The 11,878-nt window shown below is 32.0% G+C and overlaps 1 pseudogene; it reads left to right on the top strand.

The window, feature by feature from the left end:
- Positions 1 to 2,276: 2,276 nt before the first annotated feature.
- Positions 2,277 to 10,705, top strand: LOC149561655 (uncharacterized; annotated as a pseudogene).
- The last annotated feature ends 1,173 nt before the right edge of the window (positions 10,706 to 11,878 follow it).

Here is an 11,878-nt window from a genome sequence, read left to right as displayed (position 1 = left end):
TATGAAAGAAACTTGTTAAATTTTTCTTTCATGTAACATTTCATGCAATATTCTTAATATTTTAAATTATTAAAAAGTGAATACTTTGATAATAGTAATATTATCTCTCATAAGGCTAGAGCAATTATCTTGAGAGAACTACATGAGTTCGATGAGATTAAGGGGCTATGATTGTACTCCAGATTAGATATTTAGCATATTTTATTTAACACATCAAATATACTATTTTCTGAATTGGCATTAGATATGAGTTGTTTTCATTTGTATCTTGATTGGAATGACTTTCTTTTCTCTCTTTACATCATTTGAAAGAGAAATCATTTTTAAAAGTATTATAATATTGTACGAATTAAATAAATTTTTTAATAGAGATATAAAATTACATCTTATAATAGAATTTATTACAATCATATATGGACAACTGAATATAATTTTTAACAATAGAAAATATCATTAAAAAATTTAAGGAACAAATTTATTTATTTTCCTCTAACTTAGTAAAGGAAAGAAAAGATGAACTGATATGCAAAGTAGAACCGATGAATGGTTTGCTCACAAGATTATACATAGAATCAGACAATCAATTAGTTGTTGAGGTTGAGATTAAAAATTCATCTCAATTTGATTGATTATTGAAATCTGGTCGAACAAAATTCCAGTAGTCTGGCCCAACGTATTTTCGAGGCATCTAACTATGATGGTGATCTAATTAATCTTTTTGCAGGCATAAAGAAAATATGGCTCGACTTGAGCTTTTTACCAAGCGTCTGGCCTACGCTGGACAAGGATTACACGACAAATGCGTAACAAAACAAATGCATGTAACCGACCAAAAACAAAAAACATAAATGTTACGACTTACTAGAACAGACAGAAGCATGCGGGCACTGACTTGGCTTGACAAATGCGTAACAAAACAAAAGTCTTGTCGATCATGAAAGAAAAATTTGGTAAGAACAAATGTTACGACTTACAAGAACAGACTTGACTTGGCATGTGCAGCCTTCACTTCATGAAAGTTGGACACTGACTTGACTTTGGCTTAATTTTCTCATTTTCCAGCCTTCGCATCATCCACTTGCAACTGCATTTAAAGCTGCCAAACACTACACGCAACTAACAAAACATAACAGTTTCGATAGGCATGTGACCGACAAAAAAGAAATGAAATCTTGCCAAACACCACACGCAACGTTTTCACTTCATTCATGACTTCATGAAAGTTGGGCACTGAATAGACAGAAGGGCATTCATTGTTCAGCCTTCGCATCATCCTTGCTTTCAGATCTGCTCTCATCTGCCCATTCCTTCCTCTCCATTCTATTTCCGTTTGGAAAATTTAGCTTCCGCTAATATTGCCGTGACTGTTGTGAGTCCCTCCCCATCTGTCAGAATAATACCGCTCAAAGTTTTAATTTTCAAAATATTTTTCCCGCAAATAAATTCTCCAACAATCCACCACAACTGTTCGAAACACACTGAAACTTGTCCTGTTGAACGAAATGGTTGTAGCATTTGAAGAAAATGCATTTGTTGAAATTGGTTTTCCTAAACTTTGTAGTCTTTGTCAGCATCACTCTTGCTTGTCAAAACTGAGAGCTCTGGAACAGAGTTTAGATAAATGAGAGGTATAATCTATTAAAATGATTTTGTATATTCTTTAAATGATTTATATAATTTATAGATGATATTTTAGTGTATATGTTTGAAATTTAATATATATTTATTTGAAAAAATATATATAATAAATCTTTAAAAAGTGACTATAACTTTTATTTTTAAAAATATTTTACTCTATTTTATTTGGAATAAGGAATTCATTTCAATCAAATAAACAATTAAGTTATGAATAATTCTTTTTAATTATTAGAAATAATAAAGATGACTTTTTAATTCAATTTTAAGAAGAATGGCAGCTCCATGCCCCTGGCTAAACAGCAGAGGATTTGTATCGGAAGTGACAGTTTTTAGAATTAATTAATTAATTTATAAATCACATAACAGTTATTATGTGATTTATAAATTAATTAATTAATTCAAAAAACTGTCACGTCCGGTACAAATCCTCTGCTGCATAGACATCGCCCAACTCCATGATTATGCAACGTAACCATCAAGATTCCACTTCCACCACTAGCTGTCAATGTCAAAGAGCTTGTCCTCCAAACAAAGTCATTTTCAGTCTTCACATCATTCATCACCCCTCGAGAAAAATGCAAAACGAATCTCAGTCTTAAACAACACATATCTGTTACTTGGAAAGCATGCCGAGAATGAAGATGAATATGACGATGCTGCTTCCTCTACTACTCTTTTTCTCTCTCTCTCTGCGCTGCCTCCTCAGATGGGCGCAAAGCCTTCTAATTATTCTGATCAACAATCTCTCATTGCTTTCAAATCTGCTCTCTTTGTGGATCCATTCAATTCCTTGTCTGATTGGTCTCCCAATCACACCTTCTGCAACTGGACTGGCATTATCTGCTCTTCTCGTCATCAGCGTGTGGTTTCACTGAACCTCACTTCTATGGGATTATATGGGCCCATCTCTACCTTTCTCGGTAATCTTTCCTTCCTCAGAATACTGGGTCTTGCTAATAATTGCTTGGAGGGCCATATCCCATATCAGCTTGAATGGCTACATCGCTTGAGAGTCCTTCGCTTGTCTAAAAACAATTTGGATGGTCACATTCCATCCTCTCTTGGAGGCTGCCGTTCTTTACAATCTCTCATACTGACATATAACGATCTAAGTGGGAGCATTCCCTCTGAACTGAGTCTTCTTTCAGATTTAGAAACCATAGCATTAGGAGCAAACAGATTGACAGGTATTATCCCACCTTTTTAAGGAAACATGTCTCTTTTGACTGTCCTGGATTTGGGTGAAAATAGACTCGAAGTTGGTATTCCGGCCGAGCTGGATATGCTTACTCAACTTAACAAGCTTCTTCTTGACACTAACAACTTGACAAGATTAATCCCTGCCGCCCTTTCAAATTGCACTCGTCTCCGAGAGTTGGCGCTAAATAATAATTCCTTAAAGGGCCCGATTCCACGGGAGTTTGGAAGGCTGTCAGATTTGCAATACTTGTATTTGTGGGGAAATCAACTCACTGGAGAAATGCCCAGCTCATTGGGTAATTTGACGAAGTTGCGGTCACTGGAATTTAGTGTCAATCAACTGAGCAGCACGGTGCCCCGCTATTTGGGAAAATGCAGCAGCTGGGATTTCTTTCATTGTGGGAAAATCATTTTGGGAGTGGAAACAGTGGTTTGTCCATTCTAACAGTCTTAACTAATTACTCTAGCTTGGAACATCTGAGTTTGGGATCTAATTCTCACTGGCGTCATCCCCACTTCTATCGGCCGCTTTTCAAATTCTCTCTCTCGCTTAGAATTGGACTCAAATAAAATTGAGGGGAACATACCAGATGAGATTGGCGACCTCACAAACTTGACAAAATTAGACCTAAGTGCAAACAGATTGAATGGCACCATTCCATCTACACTCTGTAAAATTCCAAATCTGGAAAGATTATATCTGCACAAGAACAATTTACAGGGAAGAATTCCAGAAAACTTTGGCTAGTCAAAAATACTTGGAGTGTTGTCAGTTAGTGAGAACATGCTTTCAGGGAGAATACCAGATAGTCTTAGTGAGCTTCCACAATTAAAAGAACTTCATCTTCATCACAATCAATTATCGGGAGAAATACCTGCTAGTTTAGGGAGATGCAAGACTCTAGAATTAGTGGACTTGGCGTACAATGAACTAACAGGAAATATACCAGCTGAAGTTGCAGGACTTGAGAATCTCTAGTTCTATTTCAATATTTCTAGAAATTTATTGCAAGGTTCTATTTTGGAAATGAGAAAAATGTTTGTGGTTTTAGCTATCGATGTTTCTCATAACAATTTTTCTGGAGGCATTCCTAGTACACTGGCAAGCTGCAAGGGTTTGGATTATCTAAATCTTTCCGGGAATGGATTTGAAGGACCAATCCCACCATCACTAGCAGATCTGCAAAACCTATAATATATGGATCTTTCTAGCAACAATTTATCAGGTATGATTCCAGTAACTTTCAAAAATATGAAAATGCTCAAGCATCTTGTAACGCCCCGCTCGGGAACCCAAGAGAAATAAACCTAACATGTTACAATGTTTACTAAACTATTTAAAAAAAAAAAAGTTTAAACAACATCAAGATAACATTAATGCAGAAGCAATATGAACATACACATCAAATACACATATGCAAATATAGATACAGTTTCAATTCCTCAAGAGTTCCTTTACGTTGAGTCACATTTAATAATTTTAAAATTAATTAGTTTAAGTTCCAAGTACAATGTCTCATGATCATAAAGAAATACCAGATACATAATCGCATAAGCAATTGCATAAGTATAAACAATACAATGAAAGTACATCCAATCAATAACATCCACTGCACATGTCGCAGGGTATGTGAGAATAGATACAATACATCAGAATACATGATAACATATATACTTCATCTGAAAAGAAGTCTCTGAGATAAGAAATAAGAATGATAAAGGTACATCTTCTGCAACGATCATCCAACAGCTAGCAATGTGAAGGGGAACCCAAATGGTAAGAAGACACTACCTCCCGACCGCGTGGTTACCTAGTTAGGCTTCCACTCCCACCGTGCAGGGAAGATAATGAACGATCCACATACGGCTATCAAACATAAAACATTCTTAGGCAAGGTACCCCTAATAGCCAAAACTACCTCAAAGGTAACACATACTACTCAAGAAGATAAAATAATCCAAACGTAAGAACACTCAATCCAATACCGACACCACATAACCAAACATCATACACAAACCAAATACCAAGATCATAAGATAAAGTCAACAAAAGACAATCACCTCAAGTCAAAAGCCACATGTCAAAAGTACATCATCCATGAATCACCAATCATCATCAATGAAAGTAAATAGCCATAATAAACACATTCGACAATAGATACACCACATCCAACAATAAGTACACCACCAGAGATACAAAAATCTACAGAGGAGACTCAAACTACATACTAGGGAGTGTCATCACATGGATGCTTGAGTTACCCTGGATTGATCTCTTAATAGACCCCGGACCCTCAAGCGTTGAGTTACTCAGGATTGGTTACTCTGAACCCCGGACCCTCAACATCACACATATGGAAAACTAGAAAGTCCTCTCAAGAAGACGAGGCACTCATCTCATTCCCATCCTTAGTCTATACAAGCACTAAAGGCATGGGTAGATCAAAAATCTCTAACTTATCTTTTTAGTGTGTTTTCCCCCCATAAATTTTAATTACTAGATTATCACTTATTACATAACTTGCATTAGGTTACCCTGGCACTGACCACTTTGGGTCCCGGACCTCTATGCAAGCCACTCCCAAGTCACGTACCTAGACAACCTCTCCTAAGCACATAAAAACACAGTTGTGTTCCATACCACAACACCCATAAAGATCAAACTCGGTTCCTTAACAGGCAACCTAATAACAAGATGGTTCTCCCACCCAAGTACACATAATTTCTCCACAAGATAAATCTCATAGATATAATCTCCAATATGAATCACAAAACACATCACAACATCTAGTCCCATAAATAGTATCCAAGAAATCTCACAAAACCTCTGGTGTTCATCCTAGACTGGTCAACACCTAATTGACTCCAAAATCCAAACGCATAAACATCACATAGAAAACAAGACAATCTCACAGTTGGATTTGATTTGAAAATACAAAGTTGAGTTAAACAATAAAGTTTCTAGTTCATGTTTGTACTGCAAGCTTCAAGTAGATAAGATTCATCGTTTACCCCTGTAATTTAACCCATTCTTATATTCCTATAAATTGCACAGTTATCTCTATTCATTTTTAAGTCAATTCTTTCAAAATTATCAAAGGTAATTATTTGTTATTAAATAATACTTATTGGTCTTAGAATAAGAAGCTTATAATTTTATAAAACTCAATATTAATAAAATTATATAAGCTTAGAACTTAATTGAACGTCCTTCATCATTAATTAATCTTAATTAAATCATATTTAATTAAATTAATTAATAATTACATAACATATTCATATTAATATACAGTTTATGATTCTAATTTATTTTAATAATAGTTTAATTAAGTATTCTAATTAAATATTATCAAAACTTAGTAATCTTTTCTCTTATCTTCCAAATACATAATAATATAAATTAATTAAAACTTTTAATTAATCATTATTAAATTCCTTAAGTATTTATTTTATTAATTATTATTTAGACAATGATAATAATAAACAACGCTATAATTATCATCTAGCATTTATTATTTAACACTTAATAAACTTAATAACTTTAAAACATTTAATAATTTTGATATATATTAAATAACATTCATATTTATTAAATCACATATATTTTATAATGTAAATTTATTACAATTTAAATTAAATAAAATTTAAAATGTATTAAATTTTATTAAAACAAAATGAAACATATATTATTTAGGCGTATTTAAAGGCCCGCTGGCCTGGTACCTGCGACAGCAGGTACCCTGCTGTACGCAGCAGCAGAGGTACCGGCTGCCGCGGCTTATTAAAGCCGGCAGCAGGTATGAGGGGGGTAATATCCCCACCCTGCATTATATTATTTTTTTTTAAATATTTTTTTTTTTTTTTTAAACAAAACAAAACCCAACAATATATTTCGCCCATTATTAATTTATTTAATTTTTTTAAAAACAATTTCAATTTATTTATATTAACTCCATAGTTAATAAAAATAATCAACAAAAACTTTTATAATATATATATATATATATATATATATATATATATATATATATATATATATATATATATATATATATTTAACAATAAATAATTTTGTTTTACATTTTTCTTTAATTTATTATATATATATATAAACAGTTGCCATCTAAATCTGATAGGACGAATATGGCAATGATCAAAATTTTTCTTTCTAAATTAGAATTTACCTTTCTTTCAAACCCTACGTGATTTAAATAAATTTTTTCTATGATTTTCTTCATAAATATGAATAATGAAAGACTAATTTCAATCAATCAGATTTGGACAACAATCAAGATGACAAACAGAATTTCAACCACCCAAACAAACACGGAACACATAGATATATTTTCCAAATTGAAAATGCATTCACGGGGTTTCAAACCCTACCTCGTACTGATGCTAAACTTTGACAATAAGATGAAAATTCCTACACAAAATCCTTCAAGCCACGAGAAATTCCTTTCTTTCGCAAACCCTCTGAGTTGCTCTCCAGAACCTGTGTGTGTTCTCAAACTTGTCTCCAAAAAAATCTCCCTTGAAAAATGAACCCTCAAATTTGATAAGGAGTTCTCTTCCTACAATCGGGGCACTAATTGTGCGTTTACCCGAGAGGTCTCTTGATCCATCTTGTTAATTGTAAAATCAACCTTTATTTATCTTATCTTTCATATTTTCATGCACGTTAAATGGATTATTAAATCTCTTTATTTAATTTCCACTCAACTTCTATTTTAATCAATTTATAACTTATAAATCTCATGCGCACTTAATGCGATTAAATATCTTTATTAATTTCACATGTTTAATCTTTTCAATTAATTTCTTTTATTTCCAACTCATGCATAAATCATGCGAACTATAATCTTTATGATAATTAAATATCTTTTCACTTTTAATTTCATTTTTAGAAACTTAATTGATAAAAATATTTATTAACTTAAATAACAATAATATTTTGCATTTATTTAAAAATGCACTCTAAATATATTATTATTAAATTAAATAAATATAATCACGTTCTAAATTTAAACTTTAACTTTTATCTCCAATATTTAATTCTCTCTCATTTAATTAATTCATTCATGCACAATTAATTTCATTTTTAAATTAAAATATTCTTTTATTATTCCTTCATGCAGTTTAAGTGAATTGTTAAATTACTTTATTTAACTTTCCACTTTACTTTAATAAATTTATAACTTTAATCTCATGTGCACTTAATAAAATATCTTAATCAAGTTCACATATTTTATCTTTTAAATTAATCTCTTATATTTAAAACTTATTCATGCAAACTTAAATCTTTTCCATAAATTAATATCTTTTTCCTTTTTAATATATTTTGAACGTTTAATTTGATAAATATTTATTAACTTAAATAACAATAATATTTAGCATTTATTTAAAAATGAACTCTAAATATATTATTATTAAATTAAATAAATATTATCATGTTCTAAATTTAATCTTAAAACTTTTATCTTCCAATTCAATTCTTTATATCTAATTAATTTCTCAATTAATTAAATATAATTAAATATTCAAAAAGTCATAATAATTCTTCATTAAATTAAATTATTAATTTAATCTATTAATTAGACTTAATTAATAGAAAATACATCAAAGACTCACAAAACAACATACGCATAAAATACTCACGGGTTTAAAAAGGGTAGATAGTCTGTTACGAGTCCTCCTTGTAGGACAAGTATTATAGGCTTATGGCTAGGATTGAACCTGATCATTATCTTCCCATTCTCACCATTTGAGTATTTGTAATAGAGCACGCTCATCCTGGCAATTCAGGGAAGTCGATGCCCGGTACCTACATCCTGCATAAAAGACGAGCATGTACATGTATATAATATCTCTAAACTAAACAGACAATGGCGGAGAGTGGTTCATCGTGTAGATCTCGACTAGCAGGTGACTATGACTCCCTCCCCTAACCACATGAAACACATTAGACAGAAAGATAAAATAAACACGTGCACCATACACATGTAAGTATGGGGTAAGTATCATAAAAATAACAAGTCTAATATCAAATGCGTACATATAATAATGCATCTCTATCAATACAACATAATCATCATTAAAGACATCATGTTAACATTTTTATGAAAGAAACCACATTTACTAACTAGGAATCATTAAAATATCATTAACAACACATGAATGAAATCAACTAAGCAACAATAACTGATACATTTGTAATTCAAGACATGAAATAATATCATAATATTGTAAATCCAATATCTCTAAACTAATCAATGCATAAAATCAACCTAAAAGAATTTGACAATGATAACAGAAATGCGAACTAGGGGCAGGCACTACACATCTCAATTTCTCTTCAAACAAGTTAACTGGAGAGGTGCCAAAAGGAGGAGCTTTAGCAATACTTGATGCCTCAGAAGTTATGGGAAATCTTGGCCTCTGTGGGGGACAGTTGAACTTGCCACCATGCTCTTAGTCCAATCACAAACACCCATCAGTCTCCAAAAAGGTAATAATTCCTCTTGCAGTTGGGACTACAATTTTGATAATGTCTCTTCTTTTGGTATCATTTTTCTATAGATCATACAAACATTCCAATACTCCTAATCTCAAAGTATGGCCTCCAAAAATTACATATAAAGAGCTTGTAGATGCAACAAGTATGTTCGATGATGAAAACCTTTTAGGAATTGGCAACTTTGGGTTAGTTTATAAAGGGACTCTAAAGAATGGTACACATATTGTTGTTAAAGTTCTCAAGCTGCAGGATGAACATGCTCACCAAAGTTTCAGCAAAGAATGCAATGCTTTAAAGAGAGTTCGACATCGAAATGTAATTAAAATAATTTCAGAATGCTCCAACCTTGATTTTAAAGCGTTAATTCTTCCATTCATGTCAAATGGAAGTTTACAGAAATGCATACACCCACCCGAAGGGGGTAGGTGTACATTAGATTTGAGTGATCGAATAAGGATAGCAATGGAGATAGCACAAGGAATGACATACCTTCACCATCATTGCTCTGTTCAAGTGATTCATTGTGACCTCAAGCCTAGTAATGTTCTATTAGGAGATGACATGACCTCATACATAGCAGATTTTGGCATTTCCAATATTATTTTTGGAAATTCTATAGAAGCTTTGACTTCTACCAATGCACTTAAAGGATCTATTGGCTACATTGCACCAGGTACGTCACTCTCTCTATCTCTCTATAATATTTTATTTTATTTATTTATCGTATAAACCATTGTATGCTTTAAATAACCTAGGATTAATTTATCTTTCTTTGATTTTCATTATAGAGTACGAAATAGGTGGAAACCTTTCTACAGAAGGAGATGTATATAGTTATGGAATTTTAGTTTTAGAGTTGTTGATAAGAAGGAAGCCAACAGATGATATGTTTATTGAAGGAATCAATCTACAAAAATGGATAGAAATGCATTTTTCAAATAGAATCTCAAATGTGGTGGATAATTTCTTGCTTAGAGAAGCTCAAGATTCAAGGACGCCAATGGTAATGGAATGCCTTACTCAATTCATACAAATTGGGTTGTTCTGCACAACAGAGTCACCTATAGAGCGGCCAAATATGACTGATATAGCTGATAGACTAAATACAATTAGACTTGCGTTTCTTGGTATTGATAAACCTCCTCAATTGCCACTAGATATCACACCTTTTATTAACAATGAAAGACATACTACCAGGTCAAGAAATGAGGGAAGTTCATCTACATTTACATCCTAGGGCCAAAAAAATGTTATTTCTCTATTTCATGTCAAATCCAATACATGTGATGTCCTCATGTATTATTTTAGATAGTATAATCTATTGTGAGCAAATAAAATAATGTTACAATATTTCTTGCTTGTGCTACTTCTATGGTATAATATTTTTACTTGATTTAATTCCTTACAACAAAAAATGTGAGTGGAAAGAAGATGTGGGTGTGATGTATTTTAAACATATCAATAATCTGTGTGATGTATTTTAAACATGCCAATCATCTAGATACATGGTTGAATATATAACTTAAGGGAAAGGAAAATGTCATAATAGAGAGATAGATACATTTTTATTTAATAAGAATTATTTTATGTTGTTGCTTTTATAGCTTTGAAGTGATGAATACCATTTGAAATATAATTTATTTTAGTGTGAATTTTGTCCTTGTGTTGAGATTTCCTTCATGGGGCATTACATTTCATATGAAAGCCTAGGCTACAACACTAAGATCACTAGTTAATCTTGTTCCCATATTGTTGTTCTCAATGATGAATTATTTGGTATTTGCTAAATGAACTCCATGTATTTTGTTCTTTGTTGTTATATACAGTTCTTAATGTCATATAATACGAAAAACATATATGATTGACTATATTTAAGAGTTTCTAGTGCATGTATTATATAAATGAAATAAGTGAAGGTTTGTTTGATAAGGATCATTAATGAAAATAATTTTATCTTCTCTCTTTACTCTTTATTTGAAGTGTTCTATGTAAAAATATGTTGGTTAAGGAGGTATGATGAAGGATGCTCCCCTTAATACGAATACACACAATAGAAATAGAGAAACAACACAAAATGAGAGAATAAAATATGAGCTTCTTATTATTCTTGTAAATGAAAAATTATGGAATTAGAATATATGTCAACCCACATGGGCACCTTCCCTACAATAGTCTGTAAGATAAGTCTACAACTATCACCTAGAACAATCCTAGATAACCTACAAGCCTTCCTTATATAGGCACTTTTAGCCTCCAAGAGGGTTGAAGACAATAAACCCTAACTCTTGAGGCAGACCAACCTCATCTTATATTATTCTATTATACTTATTACAAAGGATCGACTGAAGACAATTTACAATTCTATTTTGGAATGGTCCACTTTTGGAGACCATAACTAGCCAACTGTTGACCCAATGGGCTATTATAACTCTATTCCAAAATCCTCCACTAGTGATCTAAAACAATTAATTGTGCAAGCATTTATCTTTCAAGGTTTCAACTTGTTTTAGGGCCACACAGGCC

This window comes from Cupressus sempervirens, chromosome 4 (genome assembly GCF_028749045.1).
Source record: "Cupressus sempervirens isolate cs-2001-9-10 chromosome 4, ASM2874904v1, whole genome shotgun sequence".
Lineage (NCBI taxonomy): Eukaryota > Viridiplantae > Streptophyta > Pinopsida > Cupressales > Cupressaceae > Cupressus > Cupressus sempervirens.
Note: the sequence above shows the minus strand (reverse complement) of the source record. Positions and strands in the feature narration are given on the sequence as shown.